Source organism: Pipra filicauda, unplaced genomic scaffold (genome assembly GCF_003945595.2).
Source record: "Pipra filicauda isolate LSUMZ 115617 unplaced genomic scaffold, ASM394559v2 scaffold83_size3615187_pilon, whole genome shotgun sequence".
Classification (NCBI taxonomy): domain Eukaryota; kingdom Metazoa; phylum Chordata; class Aves; order Passeriformes; family Pipridae; genus Pipra; species Pipra filicauda.
This window is the reverse complement of record NW_024105020.1, coordinates 3,163,642-3,178,813: the sequence shown is the minus strand read 5'-3', so window position 1 is coordinate 3,178,813 and position 15,172 is coordinate 3,163,642. Positions and strand designations below refer to the sequence as shown.

At 41.2% G+C, this 15,172-nt stretch overlaps 1 protein-coding gene across 12 annotated transcripts in view; it reads right to left on the bottom strand.

The window, feature by feature from the left end:
- INPP4A (inositol polyphosphate-4-phosphatase type I A) overlaps positions 1-15,172 on the bottom strand; it is a 123,626-nt gene that overhangs the window by 62,501 nt on the left and 45,953 nt on the right. For all 12 annotated transcript variants that reach the window (XM_039390530.1, XM_039390531.1, XM_039390529.1 and 9 more), the window contains one exon: positions 10,380-10,440. The gene's annotated coding sequence lies outside the window, so the exon portion shown is untranslated. The remainder of the gene's footprint in view (positions 1-10,379; positions 10,441-15,172) is intronic.

Below are 15,172 nucleotides of genomic sequence, written 5' to 3'. Positions count from 1 at the left end.
CTGAAATCTGGTCTTGTTCATCTAGTGCTAACAGTCTTCACTGAAGACTAAGGGACCTGTCACGTTTATTAAACGGAGTCTGGGTCACCTTATGGGATGACATTAACAAACATAAGAGTGCCAGGTGAGTAACAAGAAAAACACCTAGAGATGGAGATTTACAAGTTTCTGGAACAAAAATTCCTAATGAAGCAGTGAAAAATCATAGAATCATTAGAAGAGGTAGGAAAAGACCACTCAGATCATCAAGTTCAACTGTTAACCCAGCACTGCCAAGTTCACCACTAAACCATATCCCCAGGTGCCACATCTACACCTCTGTTAAATACCTCCAGGGATGGTGAACCAGCCACTTCCCTGGGCTGCCTGTTCCAGTGATTGACAACCCTTACAGTTAAGAAATTTTTACTAATATCCAATCTGAACCTCTCCTGGCACAGCTTCAGGCTATTTCCTCTTGTCCTGTCGCTGGTTGCCTGGGAGAAGAGGCCAACCCCCCACCTCACTACAACCTCATTTCAGGTAGTTATAGAGAGCGATAAGGTGCCCCCTGAGCCTCCTTTTCTCCAGAGTAAACAACCCCAGCTCCCTCAGCTGCTCCTCATAAGACTTGAGCTCCAGACCCTTCACCAGCTCCACTGCCCTTCTCTGGACATGCTCCAGCACCTCAGTGTCTTTCTTGTAGTGAGGGGCCCAAAACTGAACACAGGATTCAAGGTGTAGCCTCACCAGTGCCGAGTACAGAGGGACAATCACTGCCCTGGCCCTGCTGGCCACACTATTGCTGATACAATCCATGATGCCATTGGCCTTCTTGGCCACCTGGGCACACTGCTGGCTCATGTTCAGCTGCTATTGACCAGCAACCCCAGGTCCTTTCCCGCTGGGCAGCTTTCCAGCCACTCCTCCCCAAGCCTCTAGTGCTGCATTGAGGTTGTTATGACCCAAGTGCAGGACCCAGCACTTGGCCTTGTTGAACCTCATACCACTGGCCTCAGTCCATCGATCCCACTCTCCGGGACACTGTACCAAACCTGTAGATTTACACAGCTGGAGTTTCCTCCACACAACTGTTTTTCTCTACATCTCCACTTTGAATGTTTGACAATATTTGTCTGCTGCCTGGGACAGCTCCAAAAATCACCTTATCACAAATCACAGCAGATTTTGACTAAAGGAAATTCTCCAAAGTGAACATGCACAACCACAGTGAAAATGCCTACATTTAGAAGCACTGGATCAATGTTCAAAAGTCCACTAAAAATAGCTTGGTGTTAAAAGCTGAGCAGCACTTTTTTATTCCTTTTCTTTGTTTGCTCATGTTAAAATGGGCAAAAAGTCAACAATAAAGTGCAATTTCAGACAGCTTATTTTTAAAATGCTTTCAAAGAGAGTAAGCTTTTATAAGGGCCTGGGCCACAATACATCTTTCAGACTATCTTTGTGTTCTAAACATTTCTGGGGGTAAAATTTAGACTGCATTAAGTGTTGGGGTTTTTTTAATATGGAAATGACAGAACAATCTTGAACATAAATATTCCCCAATGGATACATTCTTGTTTTAAAGCAAAATCAACATAAACAGATTTTAAGAAAAAATTGATGTTATCTCTGTCATGCTTGCCTACAAGCCCCCAAAATACCTTGGTTTAATTTATCTTTAGTTTTTATAGCATATATTCTATCCAAACAGAAAACATACCATTAAAATTATCATGACAGAATATGAAAGTAAGTTGGAATAACCTTCTCTCTTGCACTGCACACGAGATAGAGTTCACTCAGATCCTATTTTATTGTGCAAAAATATTTAGTTTTTTAATACTGCTTAAGAATCTGTGTGAACAAACCATGAGGACAGTATTTACCTTGACTAAACATCATGCTATGAAAAGGTTAAGCAAGGTGCACAGTCTTGGACGGGATTCACTTCACTGAACTTTACTGGAGTTAAGCCAAAGAAGCAACTACATAGAATTGAGTAGGGAAGGATAGGAATCTTCAAAAGGTAATTTTTTCTGACTTTCAAACAGCTATCTTAAGAGACTATGAAACAGGATTAAATTTGCATTCCAACATCTCATGTTTAGTAATGATCTACAACAGTACATTGTGCTGACTTCATCCACCACCACCCCCCTCACCCCCACCCTATAACACACAAAGAATCGGGGAAGGAGAGGATTGCTGGAAATTCCTTTATTTCTTTTCTTCCCCAATAAGACTGTGAGATGTCTTTTTCCTGAAATTTAGAGGTGGAAGCCCCTAAGAGCTTATCATCTTCTCCAAAAATGTCTTCAAGTGATGTTTTTCCAGTTTTTCTGAGCATCCTTATAAATGACAGCTATGCAGGACTGAGATGCTCCAAGTGTAAGTCTTTCAGGAACAGGCTTAGACAGATTTTCAAATTAAAACCCCAGTTTACTAGCCAGAAAAACATGATCTGGAGCTAAATAAAACCCAGCAAACAGAAAAAAGCGCCATACCTAAACTGGGAAAGATTCTAAATCTAAGGCAGTTGACCATGACTAATAAAAAATAAACCTGAAAAAGCCCTCACACATTTTCACGCTTATCTTCTCAGTCCTCCCCTCCTTGTCATCCCTCCTCGTGGACTGTCATTCAAAGCACTCTCTTTCCAACAGAACAACCCCCTGCCAAACTGTTTACAATTTAGTCCATAAACAGTGTTTTTTTCTTTACTGTGGCAACTTTCCAAGTAAGGACTGTGAGATCATAATTTTTCACCACAGAACAATAACAACTTAGTACCACTAGACAATAATTAGTTAGGAAGTAAAAAAAAAAGAGAAGACATACTACTCTACTGCTATTCTTCTCAGCACTTAAAAACCTCAGAAACGCAGGCCAAGCACTTATTAATAAACAAATAACTAGAGAACTAAACAGTGCTGCCAGAAGTACATTAAAAAAGTTTCTTGCTGTGGCATTTACCTCCTGCTATTATATGAAGACTTCTGATAAAGATCAACCTGATCAATGTCTTAATAGTTGATAAAGCCACTCAGAACATCTCAGGATTTGCAACAAATCAGAAAGCACATTACTCACCCTTGCTCAAAGGACTCGGCTCCTTTTCAAACCTTGTATTGGGACAAACCAGCACCTAGGCAAAGGGCAGCTCTTCACTAACAGAGTTACAAGTTTCAGCGTCTGTCAAACTAAGGAGGTATCTGGGGCGAGGGCTGTCACTGACTCTAAGTGCTGCACCAATATTTGTCACTACAGGCACATCAGTGATCTACAACCACAACTTTTTGCTTCAGAGCAAGCTTTTCTCTCAGTGGTCATGAGTTGGCTGTCTAGCAGTCAGCTTCTAAATGTATCTTGTCACAGGCTGAACTTAACGCACCTTTGTCCATCCCTACATATTCACTCAAAGCCTGATTTATCACACAGCTTTCCCTGTGCAACACAGGGAAACAGCAGACAGCAAGTATCACACTCTATAGGAGTGATCAAAAAACACAAGCTGCCAAACAGCCCTAAGTCCACAAAATCCAAGTAATCATTGCCCTTCATAAATCTTTAAGCTCCTCCTTAACTGCACATCAAACATTTTCCTACTGACTACTGTCATACATCATGCAATTATCACTGTGCATTTCTGAGCTGGCTAAATATTTTATCCACATGCTAGGTGCACACACAAACTCCAGTCACTGAGAAGTGTCATATATTAAGTTCACATCATCTCTAAATCATACAACTGGACACTTCTATTTTGGTATCATAATCTTCGTACAATACCACACTGTTACACATAAACCTTCATTAGTCCTCTGATGGGCTACAGACATCCTGCTTGTTAGCTATCACTTACCCGATAGCAGCCACATTTCAAAGCTCCCCATGACTCGAGCAGCATAGTTAAGCAATTATATTTCCCATTTTGCTAGTCTTCCTGACATATTCAACACAGCTGTTCCAGACTCCTCTTGTAACATCAGTCCTTTGATTATCCCTGCAGTTTCTCCTAGAATCACCTAGAATGGTTTGGGTTGGAAGGGACCTTAAAGACCATCTCATTCCAATCCCCCTGCCATGGGCAGGGAACACCTTCCATTAGACCAGGTTGCTCAGAGCCCCCAACCTGGCCTTGAACACTTTCAGGGATAGGGCATCCACAACTTCTCTGGGCAACCTCACAGTAAAAAATTTCTTTCTCATATCTAATGTCAATCTACCCTCTTTCGGTTTTCTCTGACACTACTACATACTGAGGTGAAGTTTCTTGGGTATCATAGGAAGTGGTGCACACTTACTCCAGACCAGGTCCCAGCCGAGAAGCTCCCAGCTGAGATGCCATCCCTCAATCAGAAATACCTCTCTTGACACTTGCCTAGACCCTATCCATCATTTTTTCATGCGGGTGCCAAACTGACAGACTAGAGACAAACTTGAACCCACTCACCCTCACATAGGCCTTTCTCCTTCAATGTCTTCCATAGCTGAACTCCCTATTAATAGAAAAGTTGTTGCATTACTTCCAAAGCTGAGGAAGCACCATTCCATTTCAGGCATTCAGCACTGATGCCAGAGTCAGGCACCCTGGCTCTTTTAACAGTCGAGACAGAAAGCAGGAGCTGGGTGCCTAATTAAAATCTGCCTCTTTTCCAGTGATTACATAAGAGCTTAGACTGCTAATTTTGACACCAAGGTTAAACTCAGAAAGTGAATTCATGACAATGTGTGGCCTGACACTCTGCTGGGTTGAATTCCATCCCTTTAGTATTACCTAATGGTACGACTAATTGTAGAGTCGTCCATCTAAAACGACATACTGGAAATTAATGTCCTCCTCCCACCAGCAAGTTTCAATAGTCTCCTCTGAATACAGCATGACACGATATCAACTCCAGAAAAGAAACCCCTAAAACAAAAAAGCCTCAATAAAACTAAACAAGTCAACTCCCAAAGAATAATTCATTGCATATATCTACCTCTTGCTGTCTCTCCTGGGTCAGTTCTTTGTGTGCATTTACAGTTCTTATACCAACCTAATTTTCTTCCACCTTGAACAGTAATTTTGATGCAGCACTATGTTAAATGGCTCAGTAGAATCCAGAGAGACCAGATCTAGCACATTTCTTTTTCTAGAAAACCTACTTTCTTATTAAAAAAAGATACTAGGTCAGTTTGACATGACCTATCTTAGCAAAATAGATTGTGTTTCATCCTCCCTCCACTCAACTCCCATGTCTTTAATTATTCATTCCTACAAAAAATATTCTAAGGGTCAAATTCACAAGAAAGCCTAAAGTTCCCTAGATCACATTTTCCACATATCTAACAGTATCGAGTAATAAAAATCCTCTAAAAAATCTTAGTAATTTTAGTTACACATAAAATAAATGTACCTTTAAGAAATTTCCAATTTGGGAACTCCCAATAGAGTAACTTAAAAGGTCACTCTGACAAGCCAGAAAGTCTGATTGATTTTAAAATATGAAAGATGCAAAAACTGGATACTTCTTCCCAGAAAACAAAAAGCTATGTGAAATGATGAGTAAAACACCCAAGACTTCCTGAAAGCTCCTGAGACCTAAAAAACCACAAGATATAGATTGAGCCCTTGTATAACTTGATATGGGTTGGACTCGATGGTCTTGGAGGTCTTTTCCACTCTTTATGATCCTATGGGAAATCCTAGTGCAAATCTGAGATGTTTCTGGGATTCTGTTAGACAAGTCTCTAAGAGTTGCAAAGTACTTTAAATTCCCATCATTCGGTACAATTTCTTACATTCATAAACTATTAAATATGTTCATTTAGACTTTCCTATTAGTTGGGTCACTCAAGCATGCTACATCTGGAAAAGTTTTTGTGAAAAGGCATGACTTTCTTGATAAAATTTGAAGGCTTTTAAAAGAATAAATACATTACTCATTTCAAGAAAACTGTTCAACAAGATATAAGAACATTATTTTCTTTCCCCTTCCCCTTCTTGTTTTAGCACTTTGGTACCTCTACCAGCTTGACATACACATGTAAAAAAACCCCTTAAAAGCACATAAAACATTGCCTTAGTCTGCAATTTTAAGTTCTTTTTCTGACCCAAATTTGCATTTTTATCCCTTGAGCTGAAAGTAATCATCTTGTTAAAAGGTGATATTTGCATATGTTGCCTCCTTCAGACAAATCTGGGCCTGAGTTTTAAGACCTACTTAGCGATTCATTCTTCAAACAGCGAGAAAGTGTGAGTTGTGCATCCTGCTGTTTTAGAAGCAGGTTTGTAGCTGTCTGCTACAATGTTCAAAAGCAAGCCCATGTTCAAAACAGGCAAGCAGTTAAGACTCCTTCTGAATATCAAGGTTAAAATCTTCTACTTGTGCTACGCCTAAATTAACACTTATGGGGCACCAACAGGAAGGGTGGAAATGGAAGGGCAGGCACTGACCTCTTGTCTCTGGTGGCCAGGGGCAGTACCCAAGGGAATGGCATGAAGCTGTGACAAGGAAGGTTTAGACTGGATATTAGGAAAAGGTTCCTCATCCAGAGGGTGGTCGGGCTGGAACAGGCTCCCCAAGGAAGTGGTCACAGCACCAAGCCTGACAGAGTTCAAGAAGCATTTGGACAACACAGTCTGGGACACATAGTGTGATTCTGGGGGTTGTTCCGTGCAGAGCCAGGAGTTGGACTTGATGGTCCTTGTGGGTCCCCTCCTACTCAGGATAGTTTATCATTCAATAAATTCTGGTTCAGCAAGGTAACTCAGCTGAGGGGCAGCACACCAGAATATGTGTAACTATAAGCTTCAGTTCTACAGAAGCAAGCAAAAAAGTTAAGATTTTTCCTGGTGTAGACTTTAGGACTGACCTGACTTTTTGGGAGACCTCCGATCACTGACAACTGCACCTGACTTCACCAAGGGTTGTGCTCAGTGTCTACAAAGGACTTTTATTGAGATGTCAGACTTCAGATTAAAGATATGTATTTGAAAATTTTCCCTGCCCTCCACAAAATTATGAAAAATCATGCACTAAAGCTAAAAATAACTAGGAGCCTTTTCTGCTATTTATTCTGCAGAGACTAGCTTGATAGCAGTGCCTCAGTTTGAGGCATAATACTCTGCAGATTTTTGTCTTTTATTACAGTGCTTCAAGCTATTGCAGTCCAACCAGCCTTGGAGACCATACAGACAGTTTGCAAGTGTTTGTACTGCACAGTCCAGACCTTTTGATGTGTGGAAGTCTGTACTTGAGGACCTATATGGTCACTTTATATCTTACCTTCCTAGCTATAAGAAAAACACCAATGGAAGTGGGAAAGTTTCCAAGAATGAAAGTTGCATGATAGGCAGCCAATTTTGAGGGTTGGTTTAGATAGTTCGGATTAAGTGTTAATCCTCTCACTATGTTTTAGTGAAACAATTATTACTGAAATCCTCATTATGATTCTGTGGTAGTTCATCTATGTATCTCCCAAGGATAATGCTGAGATTATTAACAATTAGGTGCTGGAGATTTTGTAATTTAAACACTGTAACAACTTTAAAATTAAAAGGCAAACACAGGAGTAAAATTTTATAGTTTTGAATTGTATGCAAGCTTGGACAGGATAAAGTTCCACGCACTTTAAAGGGCTTGATGTAAAATACCATTTAATTTCAGAAAACCCTTAATTTGTTTTTGTGCTGGCACAGAATATAATGTAGGTTAAATATCTGAAAAAAGAGACAAAACACTTAAAACATTTGATCTGCCTCCACCTTCTCCCTGACTCTGTGCCGTCCATAGCTATTCTAATCAGCCATCTATCATCATGTCCTCTTACCCTTCTCTCTGTCCCTCTCCCTGCATTATGGCTCTATTCAATCTCATTATGCCTTCATTTAACATATTATTCACACACAGTCCTTCATCTCTGTCTTCACTGCTAAAAGCATAGTCAACTCTGTGGACCAGAATCAGCACTCTGAAAATCCCTTAGTGGAATACAGAACATTATAGAAAGGCCAAGTGCCACACATTATGCAATAACTGCACATGTAGTTACTGCAATTATACACACCAATTCAGCATGGTGCATGAATCAATCTAGAACTAACAAGACAATGATGAACACTGTGGTCTAAGAAACAGGATCACTGCACGTTTAACACAACATGTTTTTATTAACAATCACCTCTCTTTAGTCAGTCACCTGTGCAGTTTGTCCATTCATCACCTACACCAGTTTGTACTTTAGCAGGGCATGTTTTCTAGAGATGTCACCCAGAGAACTGACTGAAGAGAAAGCCTTGACTGTTACTTAGAAAGGGTCCCGTAACCTGTTTTATATACACATAAAGGAGCCTCAATCAAAAAGTTATGTGGAGCTTTACATATAAAACACTGAGTTTGACTCTAAATGAAGAAGGCACTAAATCTAAATCAGTGGAAAGAAAATATGCACCAAAATACCAAGCAAGCAGGCAAACAGAAATGGGTGGCATTCTCTTTTCTTTCTCTCCTATTTTCTCTCCAGACCTACTCTAACACAAAGCTTCAAACAAGTTGTGTGATCTGATAAAATATGGAGTGGGTTGCACAGTCAGGGCCATATTTGAGAAACACATAATTAGGATGGTATTCTGTCCCTGTAGGGAGCTCCAAATGCTGTTTTTTTCCCCTATTGTTATGGATTTCTTTGAAAGTGTGGAGACAGACCCCACAGGGGAGAAGTCATAGCTGTCTTGGGGCAGAATGACAACTCTTTTTTAATTTCTTCAGCAAGAAGTAGCACTGAACTGGATGGAGATGCAGGAGCGCCTTGGGCATATTTTTTCCAGTGTAGACAATGATTAATAGAAGAAAGATGATATGAATGACTAGTATTACTGCAATTCATTTTAAGTCACGATAAAGCTAGCTACAGGGTCTGGTAATGCTAATTTGCTGCTGGCGACTTCATCCCTCCCTTCTTGGGATGAAGAAGATCTGTAAGTGCATGCCTGATTGCCAAGTTGTTCTTCACTGAACAGTTCAACATGGTGAAAGGAAAATATTACACATAAGCTCCTAGAGCATCCTGTTGTGCACTCTATTCCATTATGCCCCAATTAAATAACAGAGTTCGTGGTATCAGCTATTTGCTTTAATTTCAGATGTAGGCAGAATCACAGCAGCACACCTCGCTAGACTTCCCAGTACTTGATTCTCAGTCTGCATTAAGATACACATCTGATACAAGAAAAGCACGGCTGCAGGAGAAAGTGCATTTGCTGACTCTGTGTGCTTGATCATATAAATGAATCTCATCTCCCTTAGCACGAGCTGGGGAACAACATCTCTGAGAAGTCACTGCTATTCATCACTGACTCTAATGCACCATTCATTCTTTCCTGAACTCTGTAAAAGGGCACTGAGGGTACTACATCAGAGACTAGTGCACTGAGGATTCACCCTCAAGTCTTGCACATGGCTGTGAGTGTTACATTGACTAGGAGCATCTGGTTTCACCTCTTGCTGCCTCCTATCCCCAGAGCAGCAAAACTTCCTGCCTCTACCGTAAGACTCATTTTATTAGAGTCTGCTTCATACCGCCTTGCAGTTCAGGACATATCCCACAGATCGCCATCACGTGTGCCCCAATTTCTCCTACTCTATGAAATACCAGAGGCAGCTGGTCAGCTCAACATACAGATGCTCCACGCACAGGAAGCAAGAAGAGTCCTATGACAGAACTTTGCTTGGAAACAAGCGGGTAAGAGTCTTCTCACTTCTGCTAACAGAACACAGATTCTCCTCTCAGGGCCTAGTAACGCAACTATCAGCCTCCTCACCCTGCCACACCACAGGACATAAAGTAGTTCTTTCACTGTGGAGAAGTAAATACGTGACAAATGTTTGTGAAGTGCCCAACACGGTTCAGTTCCCACCCTGAAGGATACTGCCCTATGATACAGCAATATGCAATGACAATAAAGGCAGAGCTTACTTCTTCCATCTCTGCTGCCCCAGGATGGTTAAGGAGAAAAATTAAAGAACGACCGTTTTGTTCTTATCGTAGAAAGAGGTGACAAATACTGGCCTTTCAGCATAGGCTGTACTTTAAACCTCTAAGATTTCCAGAAACACATCACTTGTTCAAATACAAATATATCATACTGTCACAAGCTATCAACCTACCTGAGCTTCTGTGGACAACACACTCAAATAAGAACAGAGAACATCTGGCCATTATAATGAATTACTCATGGTGCAAAAGCATGCCACCAATACCAGAACATAGGATCTTTTCAGCATGTCATTATTTCTGAGGCTGAAGATCCTTTAGATTTGTCTGCCTCTAAGTTAGGATGAATCTCTGAACCCTTGCATTCAGTGTCAACAGATGATCACACATTATAGTAGTAATTACTAAAATTATATTACCTTACTCCACCTTTCACAGATGAAAATCAGCATGTGTATCCAGTTCTTTTTTCAATAAAGTCTGAAAGATACAAAAAGGACAAATTGTTTCTGACTGAATAGATCCAAATAAACAGGCTAGTAGTATAGGAAATTTTTGGGGAGGCAAAGTAATAAAACCCACTAGAAACTGGTAAAAAGTGCAGAGTGTTAACATTTTATAACGTAGTTTCATTTGAAAAAGAATTTGAACTGTGGATCAGTTCTGAGGAAAGAGAACATAACAATAAATTTGAAAGTGAAATTTCTGTTCTGCCTAAAACAGCTGCCACTATCCTAACATTTCACCTATGGTCTGTTCTCAGCCCCCATGGTGATCTTAAGACATGATCATTATTTTGGAAGGGTACTGCTCCAAATTTTCAGTTTTACACTTTCTGAAATGATGCAAGTGCTGTGCTGCAACCCAACAGTACAGTGCTTTTTAGGGGTAAATTAGGAGCAGAAGGCATGAAGGCAGTTGGGGTGTTGGAAAGTACAAAACCTGTTGGGATGAAGAGTAAGGTGAGGTACACAGACAAAACTGGCACAGTGCTGTCCACATGGGGAACAGCCCATGGGATGAATTATCTCTACCAACTTAGTCACTACAAAAGCAAATCCAGTAGTAAAATAACACGTAGTATAAAAAAATGTGGCAGATCAGGATGTGGGAGCAAACTGGAGAGCTAAGTATGGATGAATCTGATGAGTAATTGGCTGGGCTACAGGACAGTCCAAGACAGCAACCAGTTGAATACAGTAGCTCACCTTCTCAGTGTTTTAACTTGAAGGCAAAAAAGAGACAGGTTTCTTCTAATGCAGTCTGGGCTAGATCCCAGACATATCATACCTCATACCATACCTCAGATATATCAGTTTTTAGTTCTTTTTTTTTCTAATGTCATGAAGCTGGAACCAGTAGTAACGTTTCATGCTTCCAAAAGTATTACAGAAAGAAAACAATGATTTATAAGTAATTACTTAACTGCACAACTGACGCACCACACAAATTGGTCATTCAGTTTCACACCTCCACCTCTCTATTTACACTCAGAATTATAGAACAAAAACATTAACTCTCTATCGGGAAGGTAGCAAATAACTCCATGGATCAAATTTTTTATCTTAAGGCTAAAACACAAACTTTTCAGCTAGTATGCTCTCCAGGGCAAGAACAAGTATGATTTTCAAACAAATATCTGCCATTTTGCTTCAACAGAGCATGTTAGAAATCTGACTGTGGTACCACAAAACTGTGACAAGGCAACAGGTTCCTATGTAGAGAGATGTTTCTCTAGTAAAATGCGTAGATGAGGCAAATATATAAATACATACAGTAAGATTAAGAAAGCTAAAGCTTTAATTTACAGAAAAATGCACTGATAGTCATAAGCAAAACACTCCTTAAAACATTAAATTCAGTGAAAATTTATACATAAAGCAGTGTTCAGATTTACGACGCAGTAATTAAAATGCAATTCCTCAGTGTACAGTGCTGCGTGTAAATAACATCAGTTACACTGTTGTGTAAATAACTGGAAAATCAATACTATAGAAGAACCAGGACTGAAGTACAAGACAGAAGTTAAAAAGTACTAATACAAAACAGCACACTACAGACTAACAAGAACTTCCTCTACCATTTGGGAGTTTATCATTTGAGAAAAAACAAGAAGAAAGAAGATCTCCGCGCCAGACAAGGCAGCCACAAAAGGGGCAGATACTGCATTAGGGTGTACCAGCCAATGTGCTCTTCTCACTACAAAAAGCAGCAATGAGACTAAGTCAGGAACACTGGCTACAATAAGCTAAACACCATCCACCTCAGTCCATAACATGTGTAGAGAAAGGTTTATGAGGACAATGAAGAGGTAGCTTCTCCAAAAAATTGTTAAGCTCAGCAAAGTGAAAGCTGAGGAGAGCTACAACTTGCTCTTCAGAGACACATGACAAGGGCTAAACACCAGAGAGCTGTAAAAAGCACTAAGATAAATAGGGTGTTAACAAAATAACAAACCTAACTGGAATAACAGCAACCAAGAAAGCTAGTTTAGCCAAGGAAAAACTTATTTTCCATATAATAGAAGATTTCATCATCATCATGGCTCGGCTTCGTGAATGAAGATTGGGGAAGGGTTCTACCCACGTTTGTTACAAGCATGCTGGTGGCTAAAAAGGTCAATACGAGACAGGCACGTCCGGTTGCAAAAGGCACAACAGAAAGACTCCTTAGGTGGTATATTCTGCAAGGCACGATTCTTTCTGCGTTGTCTTTTCTCCTCAAGAGTGATCCTGTGTGCTTTCTCAAAAGCGTCAGCAGCGTTATAGATGGTGTGTCTCCAGTTCTCCCGATTTGAGGCCAGAGTAGACCAGTTATGGTGATCAATATGGTCAAGGTTGAGATGTTGTTTCAGGGAGTCCTTGTATCTTCTCTTCGGGGCTCCTCTCATGCGGCAGCCGGTGGCAAGTTCACCATAAAGCAAGATCTTAGGGAGGCGGTGGTCCTTCATCCTTGAGACGTGCCCTGCCCAACGCAGTTGTGTTCTCAGCAACATGGCCTCAATACTTGTGACTGCTGCTTGTTCTAGAACAGATGTATTGGTCACATAATCTGACCAGTGGATGTTTAAGATCGTGCAGAGACAGCGTTGATGGAAGCGTTCTAAGAGTCGCAGGTGGTGGCGGTAGATGACTCATGATTCAGATCCATATAAGAGAGTAGACAGCACAATGGCTCTGTAAACACTGATCTTTGTACTTTTCTTCAAGTGTTTATTTTGCCAGACTCTTTTATGAAGTTTTCTGAAGGCACTGTATGCCTTTGCTAACCTATTGTCTATCTCTCCATCAATCTTACTGTCTGAGGAGATGAGGCTACCTAGGTAATTAAACTGCTGGACTGATTTGAGCTCTGATTCGCCAATGGTGATATGGGGATGATGGAAGACTTCCTGAGGTGCTGGTTGATAGAGAACTCCTGTCTTCTTTAAGCTGACTTCCAGCCCAAAGAGCTCAGCAGCGTCTGCAAAGCAGGATGTTAAACGCTGCAGAGCTGCTTCTGTGTGGGCGACAAGGGCAGCGTCCTCAGCATAAAGCAGCTCCCGGACAAGAGGGTTTAAGGTCTTGGTGTGGGCCTTCAGTCGCCTTAGGTTGAAAAGGCTTCCATCAGTACGGTATCGAATGTAGATACCGTCCTGATCATCGAGGTCTGCCATGGCCCTTTGGAGCATCATGCTGAAAAAGATTGTGAATAGGGTTGGAGCAAGAACGCAGCCTTGTTTCACACCATTAGTTATTAGAGAGGGCTCAGGAAGTGCATCACCATATCTGACTTGGCCATGCTGATCCTCATGAAGTGAGATGATCATTTTAAGGAACTTGGGGGGACAACCTAAGCGTTCCAAAATCCGCCATAGACCTTTTCTGCTCACAGTATCGAAAGCCTTGGTGAGGTTGACAAAGGTTACATAGAGACCTTTGTTCTGTTCCCTACACTTCTCTTGCAGTTGTCTGAGGACAAACACCATGTCTGTGGTGCTCCTGTTGGCTCTGAAACCACACTGACTTTCAGGAAGGATACCTTCTGCTATAGCAGGTATTAGTCTGTTCAAGAGTATTCTTGCCAGGATTTTGCCAGCAATGGAGAGTAGAGTAATACCACAGTAATTTGAACAGTCTGATTTAACTCCTTTCTTCTTATATAGGGTGATGATGACTGCATCACGAAGGTCTGATGGTAGTTGGCCTAGTTCCCAACAGCACAGTACAAACTTGTGAAATTTAGCATAGAGTGCATGACCCCCATGCTTTCAGACTTCAGGTAGAATTCCATCAACCCCAGCTGCCTTGCCAATTTTCACCTGCTGTATGGCCTTGAGGGTTTCTCCTAAAGTGAGGGCAGTATCCAATTCATACTTCACTCGTTGTTGTGTGATGGACTGAATAGCTGAGTCTTGGACTACATGGCTAGTACTGAAGAGAGTCTGAAAGTGTTCAGACCATCGATTCAGAATGGAGGTTTTGTCTGTCAGAAGCGTTTGACCATCAGCGCTGAGTAGAGGGCTTTGTACCTGGTATGTAGGCCCATATGCTGTTTTCAGGGCTTCACAGAATCCTCTGTGATCACCCATGTCTGCACATAGTTGTGTTTTTTCAGCTAGATTGATCCACCACTTGTTCTGGATGTCACGGAGTTTCTGTTGGAGCTTGCTGCATGTAAGGCGAAAGGCTGTTTTTCTTACGTGACAGGATGGCAGTGCAAGGTGTGCTTGGTGGGCGCTTCTCTTCTTCCTCAACAATTCCTGGATCTCTTGATTATTTTCATCGTACCAGTCCTTGTTCTTCTTGAGGGAGAACCCTAAGGTCTCATCAGAGGATTGCAGGATGTTGCTTTTAATATGGTGTCAAAGTGTTACAGGAGAGGTATCTGTAGATTCTGTGGAACGGTTATTGAGCCTGGTTTGAAGATTGGCCTGGAATTTGTTTCTCACTGTGGCTGATTGGAGATTGTTAACTTGGAGTCTTCTCCTTGGGATACTCCCCCTTTTAGGTTTGAATTTAAGATTGAGGTTAAGTTTACAGCTCACAAGCTGATGGTCTGTTTGGCATTCTGCACTGGGCATCATGCAGGTATGGTGGACATCGCGGACATCTCTCTGTCACACCAAGACATAACCGATGAGGTGCCAATGCTTAGATCTGGGGTGCATCCAGGTTGTCTTCAGACTGTTTTTCTGCTGGAAGATAGTATTAGTGATGGTGAGCTGTTGCTC